We start from the raw sequence: 17,753 nt of genomic DNA on the forward strand, positions 1-17,753 counted from the left end.
TGATACAATGGCGAGTTGTCGCTATTACCAAAGCGCCGCCGCCGCCGCCGACGATGATAATCGCGAGGGTCTTTATCAGGGGTAGAAAATACATCACAAGAACTAAGTATTTCACGTCGGCATTCACCGGAGACTGCCAAAAGCAGCAGTGTCTGGTGCCCACTTTAATAGCACCATTCACACTATTCATTTGCGAGAGCATTTCTTAAATACCGCACCCATTCATAATTTGCCTCCTGTGAGGATCGAACTCACGACCTCTGGTTTACTAGACCAGCGCTCTGCCACTGAGCTAAGGAGGCGCCTCCTAGCGCGCTTTTCGGGTACTTTGTTCTTACAGACTAGTGAATCGGAGCCCTTCAGCTCGAAACGCACCGCATGAGCGACCATTATTTGCATTTCGTTAGCACAGCTGCTGCTTTCCTACACATCTCACACCATATCGATGTACAAATTAAATTCCAAAACAAATTTATTTCATTTCAGAGTTACTTTCAGCTTCAAATACCGTTCCTCTGATATTCATCCGAAGCTAGGCATCGTCGTAACCCGTTACGTTCATCACGCAAGGCTCACGAGAGGGGCGCATGTTGGATCCGCGTAGACACAAAATTTTGAGGCGCCCAGCGTGGGGCTCGAACCCACGACCCTGAGATTAAGAGTCTCATGCTCTACCGACTGAGCTAGCCGGGCTGTACACAAGGGTTACGAGCCATACAATACTGATTTGACCTGCGACCATCTATTAAAGATTCTTTTGACTACAGCTTATTTCCTGCTGCCACAAATCAGCTACAATCCTATTTAATGAAAAATTGTCTCCAAAAGGCATCAAATCTGCTTGAAATGATACGTGGCTATCAGCACCATTATTCAACACACATGCTCGACTGTGCGCAGACGCCTGTGGCGTAGCCCTTGGGTCCTGAATCAGATGCAGTAGTTGCAACAAAAACTCTCCTGAACGGCACTGTGCCGAAAATTTCGCTACAGATCACCCTTGTGTTGCTTGTGCTTCAGGTAGACGCCGGTTTTGCAGCCAGGAAGCGGACAGCAGCTACTTTCAACTAGTTTTGCAGTACTCAAACAACACACTAAAACAGCATGCATCTTTTGCAGAACAGGAAAAACTCGACCGTGACGGGATTCGAACCTGCAATCTTCGGATCCGAAGTCCGACGCCTTATCCATTAGGCCACACGGTCACTGGCGCAATATGCTTCCCCACACACACCTCATTTTCACCATTTGTACACTTGGCGGAATGAATTTCCCATCTTTGACCCAGTTCTCCATCTCAAATTTTAGTACTAAAAGTGCGACGCTACTTCTTGCTGTGTCCCATCGCAAGTTACATTCAAGCCCTTATGACGCTGATCAAACAAGAGGTGGCAAATCAGCTTCAATCGCTTAGTGCCATCTCAGTCGCTTGCGGAAGGTACCTCACCTTAAGTGATACAATGGCGAGTTGTCGCTATTACCAAAGCGCCGCCGCCGCCGACGACGACGATGATAATCGCGAGGGTCTTTATCAGGGGTAGAAAATACATCACAAGAACTAAGTATTTCACGTCGGCATTCACCGGAGACTGCCAAAAGCAGCAGTGTCTGGTGCCCACTTTAATAGCACCATTCACACTATTCATTTGCGAGAGCATTTCTTAAATATCGCACCCATTCATAATTTTTTTTATCCTTGACCGCTTTTTTCGAAAGGGCCACGATGGGAGGGGCTGTTACAAAATTCATTTGCCTCCTGTGAGGATCGAACTCACGACCTCTGGTTTACTAGACCAGCGCTCTGCCACTGAGCTAAGGAGGCGCCTCCTAGCGCGCTTTTCGGGTACTTTGTTCTTACAGACTAGTGAATCGGAGCCCTTCAGCTCGAAACGCACCGCATGAGCGACCATTATTTGCATTTCGTTAGCACAGCTGCTGCTTTCCTACACATCTCACACCATATCGATGTACAAATTAAATTCCAAAACAAATTTATTTCATTTCAGAGTTACTTTCAGCTTCAAATACCGTTCCTCTGATATTCATCCGAAGCTAGGCATCGTTGTAACCCGTTACGTTCATCACGCAAGGCTCACGAGAGGGGCGCATGTTGGATCCGCGTAGACACAAAATTTTGAGGCGCCCAGCGTGGGGCTCGAACCCACGACCCTGAGATTAAGAGTCTCATGCTCTACCGACTGAGCTAGCCGGGCTGTACACAAGGGTTACGAGCCGTACAATACTGATTTGACCTGCGACCATCTATTGAAGATTCTTTTGACTACAGCTTATTTCCTGCTGCCACAAATCAGCTACAATCCTATTTAATGAAAAATTGTCTCCGAAAGGCATCAAATCTGCTTGAAATGATACGTGGCTATCAGCACCATTATTCAACACACATGCTCGACTGTGCGCAGACGCCTGTGGCGTAGCCCTTGGGTCCTGAATCAGATGCAGTAGTTGCAACAAAAACTCTCCTGAACGGCACTGTGCCGAAAATTTCGCTACAGATCACCCTTGTCTTGCTTGTGCTTCAGGTAGACGCCGGTTTTGCAGCCAGGAAGCGGACAGCAGCTACTTTCAACTAGTTTTGCAGTACTCAAACAACACACTAAAACAGCATGCATCTTTTGCAGAACAGGAAAAACTCGACCGTGACAGGATTCGAACCTGCAATCTTCGGATCCGAAGTCCGACACCTTATCCATTAGGCCACACGGTCACTGGCGCAATATGCTTCCCCACACACACCTCATTTTCACCATTTGTACACTTGGCGGAATGAATTTCCCATCTTTGACCCAGTTCTCCATCTCAAATTTTAGTACTAAAAGTGCGACGCTACTTCTTGCTGTGTCCCATCGCAAGTTACATTCAAGCCCTTATGACGCTGATCAAACAAGAGGTGGCAAATCAGCTTCAATCGCTTAGTGCCATCTCAGTCGCTTGCGGAAGGTACCTCACCTTAAGTGATACAATGGCGAGTTGTCGCTATTACCAAAGCGCCGCCGCCGCCGCCGACGATGATAATCGCGAGGGTCTTTATCAGGGGTAGAAAATACATCACAAGAACTAAGTATTTCACGTCGGCATTCACCGGAGACTGCCAAAAGCAGCAGTGTCTGGTGCCCACTTTAATAGCACCATTCACACTATTCATTTGCGAGAGCATTTCTTAAATACCGCACCCATTCATAATTTGCCTCCTGTGAGGATCGAACTCACGACCTCTGGTTTACTAGACCAGCGCTCTGCCACTGAGCTAAGGAGGCGCCTCCTAGCGCGCTTTTCGGGTACTTTGTTCTTACAGACTAGTGAATCGGAGCCCTTCAGCTCGAAACGCACCGCATGAGCGACCATTATTTGCATTTCGTTAGCACAGCTGCTGCTTTCCTACACATCTCACACCATATCGATGTACAAATTAAATTCCAAAACAAATTTATTTCATTTCAGAGTTACTTTCAGCTTCAAATACCGTTCCTCTGATATTCATCCGAAGCTAGGCATCGTCGTAACCCGTTACGTTCATCACGCAAGGCTCACGAGAGGGGCGCATGTTGGATCCGCGTAGACACAAAATTTTGAGGCGCCCAGCGTGGGGCTCGAACCCACGACCCTGAGATTAAGAGTCTCATGCTCTACCGACTGAGCTAGCCGGGCTGTACACAAGGGTTACGAGCCATACAATACTGATTTGACCTGCGACCATCTATTAAAGATTCTTTTGACTACAGCTTATTTCCTGCTGCCACAAATCAGCTACAATCCTATTTAATGAAAAATTGTCTCCGAAAGGCATCAAATCTGCTTGAAATGATACGTGGCTATCAGCACCATTATTCAACACACATGCTCGACTGTGCGCAGACGCCTGTGGCGTAGCCCTTGGGTCCTGAATCAGATGCAGTAGTTGCAACAAAAACTCTCCTGAACGGCACTGTGCCGAAAATTTCGCTACAGATCACCCTTGTGTTGCTTGTGCTTCAGGTAGACGCCGGTTTTGCAGCCAGGAAGCGGACAGCAGCTACTTTCAACTAGTTTTGCAGTACTCAAACAACACACTAAAACAGCATGCATCTTTTGCAGAACAGGAAAAACTCGACCGTGACAGGATTCGAACCTGCAATCTTCGGATCCGAAGTCCGCCGCCTTATCCATTAGGCCACACGGTCACTGGCGCAATATGATTCCCCACACACACCTCATTTTCACCATTTGTACACTTGGCGGAATGAATTTCCCATCTTCGACCCAGTTCTCCATCTCAAATTTTAGTACTAAAAGTGCGACGCTACTTCTTGCTGTGTCCCATCGCAAGTTACATTCAAGCCCTTATGACGCTGATCAAACAAGAGGTGGCAAATCAGCTTCAATCGCTTAGTGCCATCTCAGTCGCTTGCGGAAGGTACCTCACCTTAAGTGATACAATGGCGAGTTGTCGCTATTACCAAAGCGCCGCCGCCGCCGCCGACGATGATAATCGCGAGGGTCTTTATCAGGGGTAGAAAATACATCACAAGAACTAAGTATTTCACGTCGGCATTCACCGGAGACTGCCAAAAGCAGCAGTGTCTGGTGCCCACTTTAATAGCACCATTCACACTATTCATTTGCGAGAGCATTTCTTAAATACCGCACCCATTCATAATTTGCCTCCTGTGAGGATCGAACTCACGACCTCTGGTTTACTAGACCAGCGCTCTGCCACTGAGCTAAGGAGGCGCCTCCTAGCGCGCTTTTCGGGTACTTTGTTCTTACAGACTAGTGAATCGGAGCCCTTCAGCTCGAAACGCACCGCATGAGCGACCATTATTTGCATTTCGTTAGCACAGCTGCTGCTTTCCTACACATCTCACACCATATCGATGTACAAATTAAATTCCAAAACAAATTTATTTCATTTCAGAGTTACTTTCAGCTTCAAATACCGTTCCTCTGATATTCATCCGAAGCTAGGCATCGTCGTAACCCGTTACGTTCATCACGCAAGGCTCACGAGAGGGGCGCATGTTGGATCCGCGTAGACACAAAATTTTGAGCCGCCCAGCGTGGGGCTCGAACCCACGACCCTGAGATTAAGAGTCTCATGCTCTACCGACTGAGCTAGCCGGGCTGTACACAAGGGTTACGAGCCATACAATACTGATTTGACCTGCGACCATCTATTAAAGATTCTTTTGACTACAGCTTATTTCCTGCTGCCACAAATCAGCTACAATCCTATTTAATGAAAAATTGTCTCCGAAAGGCATCAAATCTGCTTGAAATGATACGTGGCTATCAGCACCATTATTCAACACACATGCTCGACTGTGCGCAGACGCCTGTGGCGTAGCCCTTGGGTCCTGAATCAGATGCAGTAGTTGCAACAAAAACTCTCCTGAACGGCACTGTGCCGAAAATTTCGCTACAGATCACCCTTGTGTTGCTTGTGCTTCAGGTAGACGCCGGTTTTGCAGCCAGGAAGCGGACAGCAGCTACTTTCAACTAGTTTTGCAGTACTCAAACAACACACTAAAACAGCATGCATCTTTTGCAGAACAGGAAAAACTCGACCGTGACAGGATTCGAACCTGCAATCTTCGGATCCGAAGTCCGACGCCTTATCCATTAGGCCACACGGTCACTGGCGCAATATGATTCCCCACACACACCTCATTTTCACCATTTGTACACTTGGCGGAATGAATTTCCCATCTTCGACCCAGTTCTCCATCTCAAATTTTAGTACTAAAAGTGCGACGCTACTTCTTGCTGTGTCCCATCGCAAGTTACATTCAAGCCCTTATGACGCTGATCAAACAAGAGGTGGCAAATCAGCTTCAATCGCTTAGTGCCATCTCAGTCGCTTGCGGAAGGTACCTCACCTTAAGTGATACAATGGCGAGTTGTCGCTATTACCAAAGCGCCGCCGCCGCCGCCGACGATGATAATCGCGAGGGTCTTTATCAGGGGTAGAAAATACATCACAAGAACTAAGTATTTCACGTCGGCATTCACCGGAGACTGCCAAAAGCAGCAGTGTCTGGTGCCCACTTTAATAGCACCATTCACACTATTCATTTGCGAGAGCATTTCTTAAATACCGCACCCATTCATAATTTGCCTCCTGTGAGGATCGAACTCACGACCTCTGGTTTACTAGACCAGCGCTCTGCCACTGAGCTAAGGAGGCGCCTCCTAGCGCGCTTTTCGGGTACTTTGTTCTTACAGACTAGTGAATCGGAGCCCTTCAGCTCGAAACGCACCGCATGAGCGACCATTATTTGCATTTCGTTAGCACAGCTGCTGCTTTCCTACACATCTCACACCATATCGATGTACAAATTAAATTCCAAAACAAATTTATTTCATTTCAGAGTTACTTTCAGCTTCAAATACCGTTCCTCTGATATTCATCCGAAGCTAGGCATCGTCGTAACCCGTTACGTTCATCACGCAAGGCTCACGAGAGGGGCGCATGTTGGATCCGCGTAGACACAAAATTTTGAGGCGCCCAGCGTGGGGCTCGAACCCACGACCCTGAGATTAAGAGTCTCATGCTCTACCGACTGAGCTAGCCGGGCTGTACACAAGGGTTACGAGCCATACAATACTGATTTGACCTGCGACCATCTATTAAAGATTCTTTTGACTACAGCTTATTTCCTGCTGCCACAAATCAGCTACAATCCTATTTAATGAAAAATTGTCTCCGAAAGGCATCAAATCTGCTTGAAATGATACGTGGCTATCAGCACCATTATTCAACACACATGCTCGACTGTGCGCAGACGCCTGTGGCGTAGCCCTTGGGTCCTGAATCAGATGCAGTAGTTGCAACAAAAACTCTCCTGAACGGCACTGTGCCGAAAATTTCGCTACAGATCACCCTTGTGTTGCTTGTGCTTCAGGTAGACGCCGGTTTTGCAGCCAGGAAGCGGACAGCAGCTACTTTCAACTAGTTTTGCAGTACTCAAACAACACACTAAAACAGCATGCATCTTTTGCAGAACAGGAAAAACTCGACCGTGACAGGATTCGAACCTGCAATCTTCGGATCCGAAGTCCGACGCCTTATCCATTAGGCCACACGGTCACTGGCGCAATATGATTCCCCACACACACCTCATTTTCACCATTTGTACACTTGGCGGAATGAATTTCCCATCTTCGACCCAGTTCTCCATCTCAAATTTTAGTACTAAAAGTGCGACGCTACTTCTTGCTGTGTCCCATCGCAAGTTACATTCAAGCCCTTATGACGCTGATCAAACAAGAGGTGGCAAATCAGCTTCAATCGCTTAGTGCCATCTCAGTCGCTTGCGGAAGGTACCTCACCTTAAGTGATACAATGGCGAGTTGTCGCTATTACCAAAGCGCCGCCGCCGCCGACGACGACGACGACGATGATAATCGCGAGGGTCTTTATCAGGGGTAGAAAATACATCACAAGAACTAAGTATTTCACGTCGGCATTCACCGGAGACTGCCAAAAGCAGCAGTGTCTGGTGCCCACTTTAATAGCACCATTCACACTATTCATTTGCGAGAGCATTTCTTAAATACCGCACCCATTCATAATTTTTTTTATCCTTGACCGCTTTTTTCGAAAGGGCCACGGTGGGAGGGGCTGTTACAAAATTCATTTGCCTCCTGTGAGGATCGAACTCACGACCTCTGGTTTACTAGACCAGCGCTCTGCCACTGAGCTAAGGAGGCGCCTCCTAGCGCGCTTTTCGGGTACTTTGTTCTTACAGACTAGTGAATCGGAGCCCTTCAGCTCGAAACGCACCGCATGAGCGACCATTATTTGCATTTCGTTAGCACAGCTGCTGCTTTCCTACACATCTCACACCATATCGATGTACAAATTAAATTCCAAAACAAATTTATTTCATTTCAGAGTTACTTTCAGCTTCAAATACCGTTCCTCTGATATTCATCCGAAGCTAGGCATCGTTGTAACCCGTTACGTTCATCACGCAAGGCTCACGAGAGGGGCGCATGTTGGATCCGCGTAGACACAAAATTTTGAGGCGCCCAGCGTGGGGCTCGAACCCACGACGCTGAGATTAAGAGTCTCATGCTCTACCGACTGAGCTAGCCGGGCTGTACACAAGGGTTACGAGCCGTACAATACTGATTTGACCTGCGACCATCTATTGAAGATTCTTTTGACTACAGCTTATTTCCTGCTGCCACAAATCAGCTACAATCCTATTTAATGAAAAATTGTCTCCGAAAGGCATCAAATCTGCTTGAAATGATACGTGGCTATCAGCACCATTATTCAACACACATGCTCGACTGTGCGCAGACGCCTGTGGCGTAGCCCTTGGGTCCTGAATCAGATGCAGTAGTTGCAACAAAAACTCTCCTGAACGGCACTGTGCCGAAAATTTCGCTACAGATCACCCTTGTGTTGCTTGTGCTTCAGGTAGACGCCGGTTTTGCAGCCAGGAAGCGGACAGCAGCTACTTTCAACTAGTTTTGCAGTACTCAAACAACACACTAAAACAGCATGCATCTTTTGCAGAACAGGAAAAACTCGACCGTGACGGGATTCGAACCTGCAATCTTCGGATCCGAAGTCCGACGCCTTATCCATTAGGCCACACGGTCACTGGCGCAATATGCTTCCCCACACACACCTCATTTTCACCATTTGTACACTTGGCGGAATGAATTTCCCATCTTCGACCCAGTTCTCCATCTCAAATTTTAGTACTAAAAGTGCGACGCTACTTCTTGCTGTGTCCCATCGCAAGTTACATTCAAGCCCTTATGACGCTGATCAAACAAGAGGTGGCAAATCAGCTTCAATCGCTTAGTGCCATCTCAGTCGCTTGCGGAAGGTACCTCACCTTAAGTGATACAATGGCGAGTTGTCGCTATTACCAAAGCGCCGCCGCCGCCGCCGACGATGATAATCGCGAGGGTCTTTATCAGGGGTAGAAAATACATCACAAGAACTAAGTATTTCACGTCGGCATTCACCGGAGACTGCCAAAAGCAGCAGTGTCTGGTGCCCACTTTAATAGCACCATTCACACTATTCATTTGCGAGAGCATTTCTTAAATACCGCACCCATTCATAATTTGCCTCCTGTGAGGATCGAACTCACGACCTCTGGTTTACTAGACCAGCGCTCTGCCACTGAGCTAAGGAGGCGCCTCCTAGCGCGCTTTTCGGGTACTTTGTTCTTACAGACTAGTGAATCGGAGCCCTTCAGCTCGAAACGCACCGCATGAGCGACCATTATTTGCATTTCGTTAGCACAGCTGCTGCTTTCCTACACATCTCACACCATATCGATGTACAAATTAAATTCCAAAACAAATTTATTTCATTTCAGAGTTACTTTCAGCTTCAAATACCGTTCCTCTGATATTCATCCGAAGCTAGGCATCGTCGTAACCCGTTACGTTCATCACGCAAGGCTCACGAGAGGGGCGCATGTTGGATCCGCGTAGACACAAAATTTTGAGGCGCCCAGCGTGGGGCTCGAACCCACGACCCTGAGATTAAGAGTCTCATGCTCTACCGACTGAGCTAGCCGGGCTGTACACAAGGGTTACGAGCCATACAATACTGATTTGACCTGCGACCATCTATTAAAGATTCTTTTGACTACAGCTTATTTCCTGCTGCCACAAATCAGCTACAATCCTATTTAATGAAAAATTGTCTCCGAAAGGCATCAAATCTGCTTGAAATGATACGTGGCTATCAGCACCATTATTCAACACACATGCTCGACTGTGCGCAGACGCCTGTGGCGTAGCCCTTGGGTCCTGAATCAGATGCAGTAGTTGCAACAAAAACTCTCCTGAACGGCACTGTGCCGAAAATTTCGCTACAGATCACCCTTGTGTTGCTTGTGCTTCAGGTAGACGCCGGTTTTGCAGCCAGGAAGCGGACAGCAGCTACTTTCAACTAGTTTTGCAGTACTCAAACAACACACTAAAACAGCATGCATCTTTTGCAGAACAGGAAAAACTCGACCGTGACAGGATTCGAACCTGCAATCTTCGGATCCGAAGTCCGACGCCTTATCCATTAGGCCACACGGTCACTGGCGCAATATGATTCCCCACACACACCTCATTTTCACCATTTGTACACTTGGCGGAATGAATTTCCCATCTTCGACCCAGTTCTCCATCTCAAATTTTAGTACTAAAAGTGCGACGCTACTTCTTGCTGTGTCCCATCGCAAGTTACATTCAAGCCCTTATGACGCTGATCAAACAAGAGGTGGCAAATCAGCTTCAATCGCTTAGTGCCATCTCAGTCGCTTGCGGAAGGTACCTCACCTTAAGTGATACAATGGCGAGTTGTCGCTATTACCAAAGCGCCGCCGCCGCCGCCGACGATGATAATCGCGAGGGTCTTTATCAGGGGTAGAAAATACATCACAAGAACTAAGTATTTCACGTCGGCATTCACCGGAGACTGCCAAAAGCAGCAGTGTCTGGTGCCCACTTTAATAGCACCATTCACACTATTCATTTGCGAGAGCATTTCTTAAATACCGCACCCATTCATAATTTGCCTCCTGTGAGGATCGAACTCACGACCTCTGGTTTACTAGACCAGCGCTCTGCCACTGAGCTAAGGAGGCGCCTCCTAGCGCGCTTTTCGGGTACTTTGTTCTTACAGACTAGTGAATCGGAGCCCTTCAGCTCGAAACGCACCGCATGAGCGACCATTATTTGCATTTCGTTAGCACAGCTGCTGCTTTCCTACACATCTCACACCATATCGATGTACAAATTAAATTCCAAAACAAATTTATTTCATTTCAGAGTTACTTTCAGCTTCAAATACCGTTCCTCTGATATTCATCCGAAGCTAGGCATCGTCGTAACCCGTTACGTTCATCACGCAAGGCTCACGAGAGGGGCGCATGTTGGATCCGCGTAGACACAAAATTTTGAGGCGCCCAGCGTGGGGCTCGAACCCACGACCCTGAGATTAAGAGTCTCATGCTCTACCGACTGAGCTAGCCGGGCTGTACACAAGGGTTACGAGCCATACAATACTGATTTGACCTGCGACCATCTATTAAAGATTCTTTTGACTACAGCTTATTTCCTGCTGCCACAAATCAGCTACAATCCTATTTAATGAAAAATTGTCTCCGAAAGGCATCAAATCTGCTTGAAATGATACGTGGCTATCAGCACCATTATTCAACACACATGCTCGACTGTGCGCAGACGCCTGTGGCGTAGCCCTTGGGTCCTGAATCAGATGCAGTAGTTGCAACAAAAACTCTCCTGAACGGCACTGTGCCGAAAATTTCGCTACAGATCACCCTTGTGTTGCTTGTGCTTCAGGTAGACGCCGGTTTTGCAGCCAGGAAGCGGACAGCAGCTACTTTCAACTAGTTTTGCAGTACTCAAACAACACACTAAAACAGCATGCATCTTTTGCAGAACAGGAAAAACTCGACCGTGACAGGATTCGAACCTGCAATCTTCGGATCCGAAGTCCGACGCCTTATCCATTAGGCCACACGGTCACTGGCGCAATATGATTCCCCACACACACCTCATTTTCACCATTTGTACACTTGGCGGAATGAATTTCCCATCTTCGACCCAGTTCTCCATCTCAAATTTTAGTACTAAAAGTGCGACGCTACTTCTTGCTGTGTCCCATCGCAAGTTACATTCAAGCCCTTATGACGCTGATCAAACAAGAGGTGGCAAATCAGCTTCAATCGCTTAGTGCCATCTCAGTCGCTTGCGGAAGGTACCTCACCTTAAGTGATACAATGGCGAGTTGTCGCTATTACCAAAGCGCCGCCGCCGCCGACGACGACGACGACGATGATAATCGCGAGGGTCTTTATCAGGGGTAGAAAATACATCACAAGAACTAAGTATTTCACGTCGGCATTCACCGGAGACTGCCAAAAGCAGCAGTGTCTGGTGCCCACTTTAATAGCACCATTCACACTATTCATTTGCGAGAGCATTTCTTAAATACCGCACCCATTCATAATTTTTTTTATCCTTGACCGCTTTTTTCGAAAGGGCCACGGTGGGAGGGGCTGTTACAAAATTCATTTGCCTCCTGTGAGGATCGAACTCACGACCTCTGGTTTACTAGACCAGCGCTCTGCCACTGAGCTAAGGAGGCGCCTCCTAGCGCGCATTTCGGGTACTTTGTTCTTACAGACTAGTGAATCGGAGCCCTTCAGCTCGAAACGCACCGCATGAGCGACCATTATTTGCATTTCGTTAGCACAGCTGCTGCTTTCCTACACATCTCACACCATATCGATGTACAAATTAAATTCCAAAACAAATTTATTTCATTTCAGAGTTACTTTCAGCTTCAAATACCGTTCCTCTGATATTCATCCGAAGCTAGGCATCGTTGTAACCCGTTACGTTCATCACGCAAGGCTCACGAGAGGGGCGCATGTTGGATCCGCGTAGACACAAAATTTTGAGGCGCCCAGCGTGGGGCTCGAACCCACGACGCTGAGATTAAGAGTCTCATGCTCTACCGACTGAGCTAGCCGGGCTGTACACAAGGGTTACGAGCCGTACAATACTGATTTGACCTGCGACCATCTATTGAAGATTCTTTTGACTACAGCTTATTTCCTGCTGCCACAAATCAGCTACAATCCTATTTAATGAAAAATTGTCTCCGAAAGGCATCAAATCTGCTTGAAATGATACGTGGCTATCAGCACCATTATTCAACACACATGCTCGACTGTGCGCAGACGCCTGTGGCGTAGCCCTTGGGTCCTGAATCAGATGCAGTAGTTGCAACAAAAACTCTCCTGAACGGCACTGTGCCGAAAATTTCGCTACAGATCACCCTTGTGTTGCTTGTGCTTCAGGTAGACGCCGGTTTTGCAGCCAGGAAGCGGACAGCAGCTACTTTCAACTAGTTTTGCAGTACTCAAACAACACACTAAAACAGCATGCATCTTTTGCAGAACAGGAAAAACTCGACCGTGACAGGATTCGAACCTGCAATCTTCGGATCCGAAGTCCGACGCCTTATCCATTAGGCCACACGGTCACTGGCGCAATATGCTTCCCCACACACACCTCATTTTCACCATTTGTACACTTGGCGGAATGAATTTCCCATCTTTGACCCAGTTCTCCATCTCAAATTTTAGTACTAAAAGTGCGACGCTACTTCTTGCTGTGTCCCATCGCAAGTTACATTCAAGCCCTTATGACGCTGATCAAACAAGAGGTGGCAAATCAGCTTCAATCGCTTAGTGCCATCTCAGTCGCTTGCGGAAGGTACCTCACCTTAAGTGATACAATGGCGAGTTGTCGCTATTACCAAAGCGCCGCCGCCGACGACGACGATGATAATCGCGAGGGTCTTTATCAGGGGTAGAAAATACATCACAAGAACTAAGTATTTCACGTCGGCATTCACCGGAGACTGCCAAAAGCAGCAGTGTCTGGTGCCCACTTTAATAGCACCATTCACACTATTCATTTGCGAGAGCATTTCTTAAATACCGCACCCATTCATAATTTGCCTCCTGTGAGGATCGAACTCACGACCTCTGGTTTACTAGACCAGCGCTCTGCCACTGAGCTAAGGAGGCGCCTCCTAGCGCGCTTTTCGGGTACTTTGTTCTTACAGACTAGTCAATCGGAGCCCTTCAGCTCGAAACGCACCGCATGAGCGACCATTATTTGCATTTCGTTAGCACAGCTGCTGCTTTCCTACACATCTCACACCATATCGATGTACAAATTAAATTCCAAAACAAATTTATTTCATTTCAGAGTTACTTTCAGCTTCAAATACCGTTCCTCTGATATTCATCCGAAGCTAGGCATCGTCGTAACCCGTTACGTTCATCACGCAAGGCTCACGAGAGGGGCGCATGTTGGATCCGCGTAGACACAAAATTTTGAGGCGCCCAGCGTGGGGCTCGAACCCACGACCCTGAGATTAAGAGTCTCATGCTCTACCGACTGAGCTAGCCGGGCTGTACACAAGGGTTACGAGCCATACAATACTGATTTGACCTGCGACCATCTATTAAAGATTCTTTTGACTACAGCTTATTTCCTGCTGCCACAAATCAGCTACAATCCTATTTAATGAAAAATTGTCTCCGAAAGGCATCAAATCTGCTTGAAATGATACGTGGCTATCAGCACCATTATTCAACACACATGCTCGACTGTGCGCAGACGCCTGTGGCGTAGCCCTTGGGTCCTGAATCAGATGCAGTAGTTGCAACAAAAACTCTCCTGAACGGCACTGTGCCGAAAATTTCGCTACAGATCACCCTTGTGTTGCTTGTGCTTCAGGTAGACGCCGGTTTTGCAGCCAGGAAGCGGACAGCAGCTACTTTCAACTAGTTTTGCAGTACTCAAACAACACACTAAAACAGCATGCATCTTTTGCAGAACAGGAAAAACTCGACCGTGACAGGATTCGAACCTGCAATCTTCGGATCCGAAGTCCGACGCCTTATCCATTAGGCCACACGGTCACTGGCGCAATATGATTCCCCACACACACCTCATTTTCACCATTTGTACACTTGGCGGAATGAATTTCCCATCTTCGACCCAGTTCTCCATCTCAAGTTTTAGTACTAAAAGTGCGACGCTACTTCTTGCTGTGTCCCATCGCAAGTTACATTCAAGCCCTTATGACGCTGATCAAACAAGAGGTGGCAAATCAGCTTCAATCGCTTAGTGCCATCTCAGTCGCTTGCGGAAGGTACCTCACCTTAAGTGATACAATGGCGAGTTGTCGCTATTACCAAAGCGCCGCCGCCGCCGCCGACGACGACGACGACGATGATAATCGCGAGGGTCTTTATCAGGGGTAGAAAATACATCACAAGAACTAAGTATTTCACGTCGGCATTCACCGGAGACTGCCAAAAGCAGCAGTGTCTGGTGCCCACTTTAATAGCACCATTCACACTATTCATTTGCGAGAGCATTTCTTAAATACCGCACCCATTCATAATTTTTTTTATCCTTGACCGCTTTTTTCGAAAGGGCCACGGTGGGAGGGGCTGTTACAAAATTCATTTGCCTCCTGTGAGGATCGAACTCACGACCTCTGGTTTACTAGACCAGCGCTCTGCCACTGAGCTAAGGAGGCGCCTCCTAGCGCGCTTTTCGGGTACTTTGTTCTTACAGACTAGTGAATCGGAGCCCTTCAGCTCGAAACGCACCGCATGAGCGACCATTATTTGCATTTCGTTAGCACAGCTGCTGCTTTCCTACACATCTCACACCATATCGATGTACAAATTAAATTCCAAAACAAATTTATTTCATTTCAGAGTTACTTTCAGCTTCAAATACCGTTCCTTTGATATTCATCCGAAGCTAGGCATCGTTGTAACCCGTTACGTTCATCACGCAAGGCTCACGAGAGGGGCGCATGTTGGATCCGCGTAGACACAAAATTTTGAGGCGCCCAGCGTGGGGCTCGAACCCACGACGCTGAGATTAAGAGTCTCATGCTCTACCGACTGAGCTAGCCGGGCTGTACACAAGGGTTACGAGCCATACAATACTGATTTGACCTGCGACCATCTATTAAAGATTCTTTTGACTACAGCTTATTTCCTGCTGCCACAAATCAGCTACAATCCTATTTAATGAAAAATTGTCTCCGAAAGGCATCAAATCTGCTTGAAATGATACGTGGCTATCAGCACCATTATTCAACACACATGCTCGACTGTGCGCAGACGCCTGTGGCGTAGCCCTTGGGTCCTGAATCAGATGCAGTAGTTGCAACAAAAACTCTCCTGAACGGCACTGTGCCGAAAATTTCGCTACAGATCACCCTTGTGTTGCTTGTGCTTCAGGTAGACGCCGGTTTTGCAGCCAGGAAGCGGACAGCAGCTACTTTCAACTAGTTTTGCAGTACTCAAACAACACACTAAAACAGCATGCATCTTTTGCAGAACAGGAAAAACTCGACCGTGACAGGATTCGAACCTGCAATCTTCGGATCCGAAGTCCGACGCCTTATCCATTAGGCCACACGGTCACTGGCGCAATATGCTTCCCCACACACACCTCATTTTCACCATTTGTACACTTGGCGGAATGAATTTCCCATCTTTGACCCAGTTCTCCATCTCAAATTTTAGTACTAAAAGTGCGACGCTACTTCTTGCTGTGTCCCATCGCAAGTTACATTCAAGCCCTTATGACGCTGATCAAACAAGAGGTGGCAAATCAGCTTCAATCGCTTAGTGCCATCTCAGTCGCTTGCGGAAGGTACCTCACCTTAAGTGATACAATGGCGAGTTGTCGCTATTACCAAAGCGCCGCCGCCGCCGCCGCCGACGACGACGACGACGATGATAATCGCGAGGGTCTTTATCAGGGGTAGAAAATACATCACAAGAACTAAGTATTTCACGTCGGCATTCACCGGAGACTGCCAAAAGCAGCAGTTTTTTTTTTTTTTTTTCCTTTATTGAATTTCAATTCCCCCCGAAGGGGGAAAGCAGCAGTGTCTGGTGCCCACTTTAATAGCACCATTCACACTATTCATTTGCGAGAGCATTTCTTAAATACCGCACCCATTCATAATTTTTTTTTTATCCTTGACCGCTTTTTTCGAAAGGGCCACGGTGGGAGGGGCTGTTACAAAATTCATTTGCCTCCTGTGAGGATCGAACTCACGACCTCTGGTTTACTAGACCAGCGCTCTGCCACTGAGCTAAGGAGGCGCCTCCTAGCGCGCTTTTCGGGTACTTTGTTCTTACAGACTAGTGAATCGGAGCCCTTCAGCTCGAAACGCACCGCATGAGCGACCATTATTTGCATTTCGTTAGCACAGCTGCTGCTTTCCTACACATCTCACACCATATCGATGTACAAATTAAATTCCAAAACAAATTTATTTCATTTCAGAGCTACTTTCAGCTTCAAATACCGTTCCTCTGACATTCATCCGAAGCTAGGCATCGTCGTAACCCGTTACGTTCATCACGCAAGGCTCACGAGAGGGGCGCATGTTGGATCCGCGTAGACACAAAATTTTGAGGCGCCCAGCGTGGGGCTCGAACCCACGACCCTGAGATTAAGAGTCTCATGCTCTACCGACTGAGCTAGCCGGGCTGTACACAAGGGTTACGAGCCATACAATACTGATTTGACCTGCGACCATCTATTGAAGATTCTTTTGACTACAGCTTATTTCCTGCTGCCACAAATCAGCTACAATCCTATTTAATGAAAAATTGTCTCCGAAAGGCATCAAATCTGCTTGAAATGATACGTGGCTATCAGCACCATTATTCAACACACATGCTCGACTGTGCGCAGACGCCTGTGGCGTAGCTCTTGGGTCCTGAATCAGATGCAGTAGTTGCAACAAAAACTCTCCTGAACGGCACTGTGCCGAAAATTTCGCTACAGATCACCCTTGTGTTGCTTGTGCTTCAGGTAGACGCCGGTTTTGCAGCCAGGAAGCGGACAGCAGCTACTTTCAACTAGTTTTGCAGTACTCAAACAACACACTAAAACAGCATGCATCTTTTGCAGAACAGGAAAAACTGGACCGTGACAGGATTCGAACCTGCAATCTTCGGATCCGAAGTCCGACGCCTTATCCATTAGGCCACACGGTCACTGGCGCATTCTGCTTCCCCACACACACCTCATTTTCACCATTTGTACACTTGGCGGAATGAATTTCCCATCTTTGACCCAGTTCTCCATCTCAAATTTTAGTACTAAAAGTGCGACGCTACTTCTTGCTGTGT

The 17,753-nt window shown here is 47.4% G+C and overlaps 36 non-coding genes across 36 annotated transcripts; all 36 read right to left on the bottom strand.

Moving 5' to 3' along the window:
• Positions 1 to 230: 230 nt before the first annotated feature.
• On the bottom strand, positions 231 to 302 carry Trnat-agu (transfer RNA threonine (anticodon AGU)). The gene has a single exon. It is a non-coding gene; the product is annotated as a tRNA-Thr (tRNA).
• Positions 303 to 620: 318 nt separating this feature from the next.
• Trnak-cuu (transfer RNA lysine (anticodon CUU)) lies at positions 621 to 693 on the bottom strand. Its single transcript has one exon. It is a non-coding gene; the product is annotated as a tRNA-Lys (tRNA).
• A 439-nt stretch (positions 694 to 1,132) lies between these two features.
• On the bottom strand, positions 1,133 to 1,205 carry Trnar-ucg (transfer RNA arginine (anticodon UCG)). Its single transcript has one exon. It is a non-coding gene; the product is annotated as a tRNA-Arg (tRNA).
• Positions 1,206 to 1,750: 545 nt separating this feature from the next.
• On the bottom strand, positions 1,751 to 1,822 carry Trnat-agu (transfer RNA threonine (anticodon AGU)). Its single transcript has one exon. It is a non-coding gene; the product is annotated as a tRNA-Thr (tRNA).
• A 318-nt stretch (positions 1,823 to 2,140) lies between these two features.
• Positions 2,141 to 2,213, bottom strand: Trnak-cuu (transfer RNA lysine (anticodon CUU)). Its single transcript has one exon. It is a non-coding gene; the product is annotated as a tRNA-Lys (tRNA).
• A 439-nt stretch (positions 2,214 to 2,652) lies between these two features.
• On the bottom strand, positions 2,653 to 2,725 carry Trnar-ucg (transfer RNA arginine (anticodon UCG)). Its single transcript has one exon. It is a non-coding gene; the product is annotated as a tRNA-Arg (tRNA).
• Positions 2,726 to 3,203: 478 nt separating this feature from the next.
• On the bottom strand, positions 3,204 to 3,275 carry Trnat-agu (transfer RNA threonine (anticodon AGU)). The gene has a single exon. It is a non-coding gene; the product is annotated as a tRNA-Thr (tRNA).
• Positions 3,276 to 3,593: 318 nt separating this feature from the next.
• Trnak-cuu (transfer RNA lysine (anticodon CUU)) lies at positions 3,594 to 3,666 on the bottom strand. Its single transcript has one exon. It is a non-coding gene; the product is annotated as a tRNA-Lys (tRNA).
• A 439-nt stretch (positions 3,667 to 4,105) lies between these two features.
• On the bottom strand, positions 4,106 to 4,178 carry Trnar-ucg (transfer RNA arginine (anticodon UCG)). Its single transcript has one exon. It is a non-coding gene; the product is annotated as a tRNA-Arg (tRNA).
• A 478-nt stretch (positions 4,179 to 4,656) lies between these two features.
• Trnat-agu (transfer RNA threonine (anticodon AGU)) lies at positions 4,657 to 4,728 on the bottom strand. The gene has a single exon. It is a non-coding gene; the product is annotated as a tRNA-Thr (tRNA).
• Positions 4,729 to 5,046: 318 nt separating this feature from the next.
• On the bottom strand, positions 5,047 to 5,119 carry Trnak-cuu (transfer RNA lysine (anticodon CUU)). The gene has a single exon. It is a non-coding gene; the product is annotated as a tRNA-Lys (tRNA).
• A 439-nt stretch (positions 5,120 to 5,558) lies between these two features.
• Positions 5,559 to 5,631, bottom strand: Trnar-ucg (transfer RNA arginine (anticodon UCG)). The gene has a single exon. It is a non-coding gene; the product is annotated as a tRNA-Arg (tRNA).
• A 478-nt stretch (positions 5,632 to 6,109) lies between these two features.
• Trnat-agu (transfer RNA threonine (anticodon AGU)) lies at positions 6,110 to 6,181 on the bottom strand. Its single transcript has one exon. It is a non-coding gene; the product is annotated as a tRNA-Thr (tRNA).
• Positions 6,182 to 6,499: 318 nt separating this feature from the next.
• Positions 6,500 to 6,572, bottom strand: Trnak-cuu (transfer RNA lysine (anticodon CUU)). Its single transcript has one exon. It is a non-coding gene; the product is annotated as a tRNA-Lys (tRNA).
• Positions 6,573 to 7,011: 439 nt separating this feature from the next.
• Positions 7,012 to 7,084, bottom strand: Trnar-ucg (transfer RNA arginine (anticodon UCG)). The gene has a single exon. It is a non-coding gene; the product is annotated as a tRNA-Arg (tRNA).
• A 551-nt stretch (positions 7,085 to 7,635) lies between these two features.
• Trnat-agu (transfer RNA threonine (anticodon AGU)) lies at positions 7,636 to 7,707 on the bottom strand. The gene has a single exon. It is a non-coding gene; the product is annotated as a tRNA-Thr (tRNA).
• A 318-nt stretch (positions 7,708 to 8,025) lies between these two features.
• Trnak-cuu (transfer RNA lysine (anticodon CUU)) lies at positions 8,026 to 8,098 on the bottom strand. Its single transcript has one exon. It is a non-coding gene; the product is annotated as a tRNA-Lys (tRNA).
• A 439-nt stretch (positions 8,099 to 8,537) lies between these two features.
• On the bottom strand, positions 8,538 to 8,610 carry Trnar-ucg (transfer RNA arginine (anticodon UCG)). Its single transcript has one exon. It is a non-coding gene; the product is annotated as a tRNA-Arg (tRNA).
• Positions 8,611 to 9,088: 478 nt separating this feature from the next.
• Positions 9,089 to 9,160, bottom strand: Trnat-agu (transfer RNA threonine (anticodon AGU)). The gene has a single exon. It is a non-coding gene; the product is annotated as a tRNA-Thr (tRNA).
• A 318-nt stretch (positions 9,161 to 9,478) lies between these two features.
• On the bottom strand, positions 9,479 to 9,551 carry Trnak-cuu (transfer RNA lysine (anticodon CUU)). Its single transcript has one exon. It is a non-coding gene; the product is annotated as a tRNA-Lys (tRNA).
• Positions 9,552 to 9,990: 439 nt separating this feature from the next.
• Trnar-ucg (transfer RNA arginine (anticodon UCG)) lies at positions 9,991 to 10,063 on the bottom strand. Its single transcript has one exon. It is a non-coding gene; the product is annotated as a tRNA-Arg (tRNA).
• Positions 10,064 to 10,541: 478 nt separating this feature from the next.
• Positions 10,542 to 10,613, bottom strand: Trnat-agu (transfer RNA threonine (anticodon AGU)). The gene has a single exon. It is a non-coding gene; the product is annotated as a tRNA-Thr (tRNA).
• Positions 10,614 to 10,931: 318 nt separating this feature from the next.
• On the bottom strand, positions 10,932 to 11,004 carry Trnak-cuu (transfer RNA lysine (anticodon CUU)). The gene has a single exon. It is a non-coding gene; the product is annotated as a tRNA-Lys (tRNA).
• Positions 11,005 to 11,443: 439 nt separating this feature from the next.
• On the bottom strand, positions 11,444 to 11,516 carry Trnar-ucg (transfer RNA arginine (anticodon UCG)). Its single transcript has one exon. It is a non-coding gene; the product is annotated as a tRNA-Arg (tRNA).
• Positions 11,517 to 12,067: 551 nt separating this feature from the next.
• Positions 12,068 to 12,139, bottom strand: Trnat-agu (transfer RNA threonine (anticodon AGU)). Its single transcript has one exon. It is a non-coding gene; the product is annotated as a tRNA-Thr (tRNA).
• A 318-nt stretch (positions 12,140 to 12,457) lies between these two features.
• On the bottom strand, positions 12,458 to 12,530 carry Trnak-cuu (transfer RNA lysine (anticodon CUU)). The gene has a single exon. It is a non-coding gene; the product is annotated as a tRNA-Lys (tRNA).
• A 439-nt stretch (positions 12,531 to 12,969) lies between these two features.
• Trnar-ucg (transfer RNA arginine (anticodon UCG)) lies at positions 12,970 to 13,042 on the bottom strand. The gene has a single exon. It is a non-coding gene; the product is annotated as a tRNA-Arg (tRNA).
• A 478-nt stretch (positions 13,043 to 13,520) lies between these two features.
• Positions 13,521 to 13,592, bottom strand: Trnat-agu (transfer RNA threonine (anticodon AGU)). The gene has a single exon. It is a non-coding gene; the product is annotated as a tRNA-Thr (tRNA).
• Positions 13,593 to 13,910: 318 nt separating this feature from the next.
• On the bottom strand, positions 13,911 to 13,983 carry Trnak-cuu (transfer RNA lysine (anticodon CUU)). The gene has a single exon. It is a non-coding gene; the product is annotated as a tRNA-Lys (tRNA).
• A 439-nt stretch (positions 13,984 to 14,422) lies between these two features.
• Positions 14,423 to 14,495, bottom strand: Trnar-ucg (transfer RNA arginine (anticodon UCG)). Its single transcript has one exon. It is a non-coding gene; the product is annotated as a tRNA-Arg (tRNA).
• Positions 14,496 to 15,049: 554 nt separating this feature from the next.
• Positions 15,050 to 15,121, bottom strand: Trnat-agu (transfer RNA threonine (anticodon AGU)). The gene has a single exon. It is a non-coding gene; the product is annotated as a tRNA-Thr (tRNA).
• A 318-nt stretch (positions 15,122 to 15,439) lies between these two features.
• On the bottom strand, positions 15,440 to 15,512 carry Trnak-cuu (transfer RNA lysine (anticodon CUU)). The gene has a single exon. It is a non-coding gene; the product is annotated as a tRNA-Lys (tRNA).
• A 439-nt stretch (positions 15,513 to 15,951) lies between these two features.
• Trnar-ucg (transfer RNA arginine (anticodon UCG)) lies at positions 15,952 to 16,024 on the bottom strand. The gene has a single exon. It is a non-coding gene; the product is annotated as a tRNA-Arg (tRNA).
• A 619-nt stretch (positions 16,025 to 16,643) lies between these two features.
• Trnat-agu (transfer RNA threonine (anticodon AGU)) lies at positions 16,644 to 16,715 on the bottom strand. Its single transcript has one exon. It is a non-coding gene; the product is annotated as a tRNA-Thr (tRNA).
• A 318-nt stretch (positions 16,716 to 17,033) lies between these two features.
• On the bottom strand, positions 17,034 to 17,106 carry Trnak-cuu (transfer RNA lysine (anticodon CUU)). Its single transcript has one exon. It is a non-coding gene; the product is annotated as a tRNA-Lys (tRNA).
• Positions 17,107 to 17,545: 439 nt separating this feature from the next.
• Trnar-ucg (transfer RNA arginine (anticodon UCG)) lies at positions 17,546 to 17,618 on the bottom strand. The gene has a single exon. It is a non-coding gene; the product is annotated as a tRNA-Arg (tRNA).
• Between the last annotated feature and the right edge of the window lie 135 nt (positions 17,619 to 17,753).

This window comes from Schistocerca cancellata, chromosome 8 (genome assembly GCF_023864275.1).
Source record: "Schistocerca cancellata isolate TAMUIC-IGC-003103 chromosome 8, iqSchCanc2.1, whole genome shotgun sequence".
NCBI classification, from domain to species: Eukaryota; Metazoa; Arthropoda; class Insecta; order Orthoptera; family Acrididae; genus Schistocerca; species Schistocerca cancellata.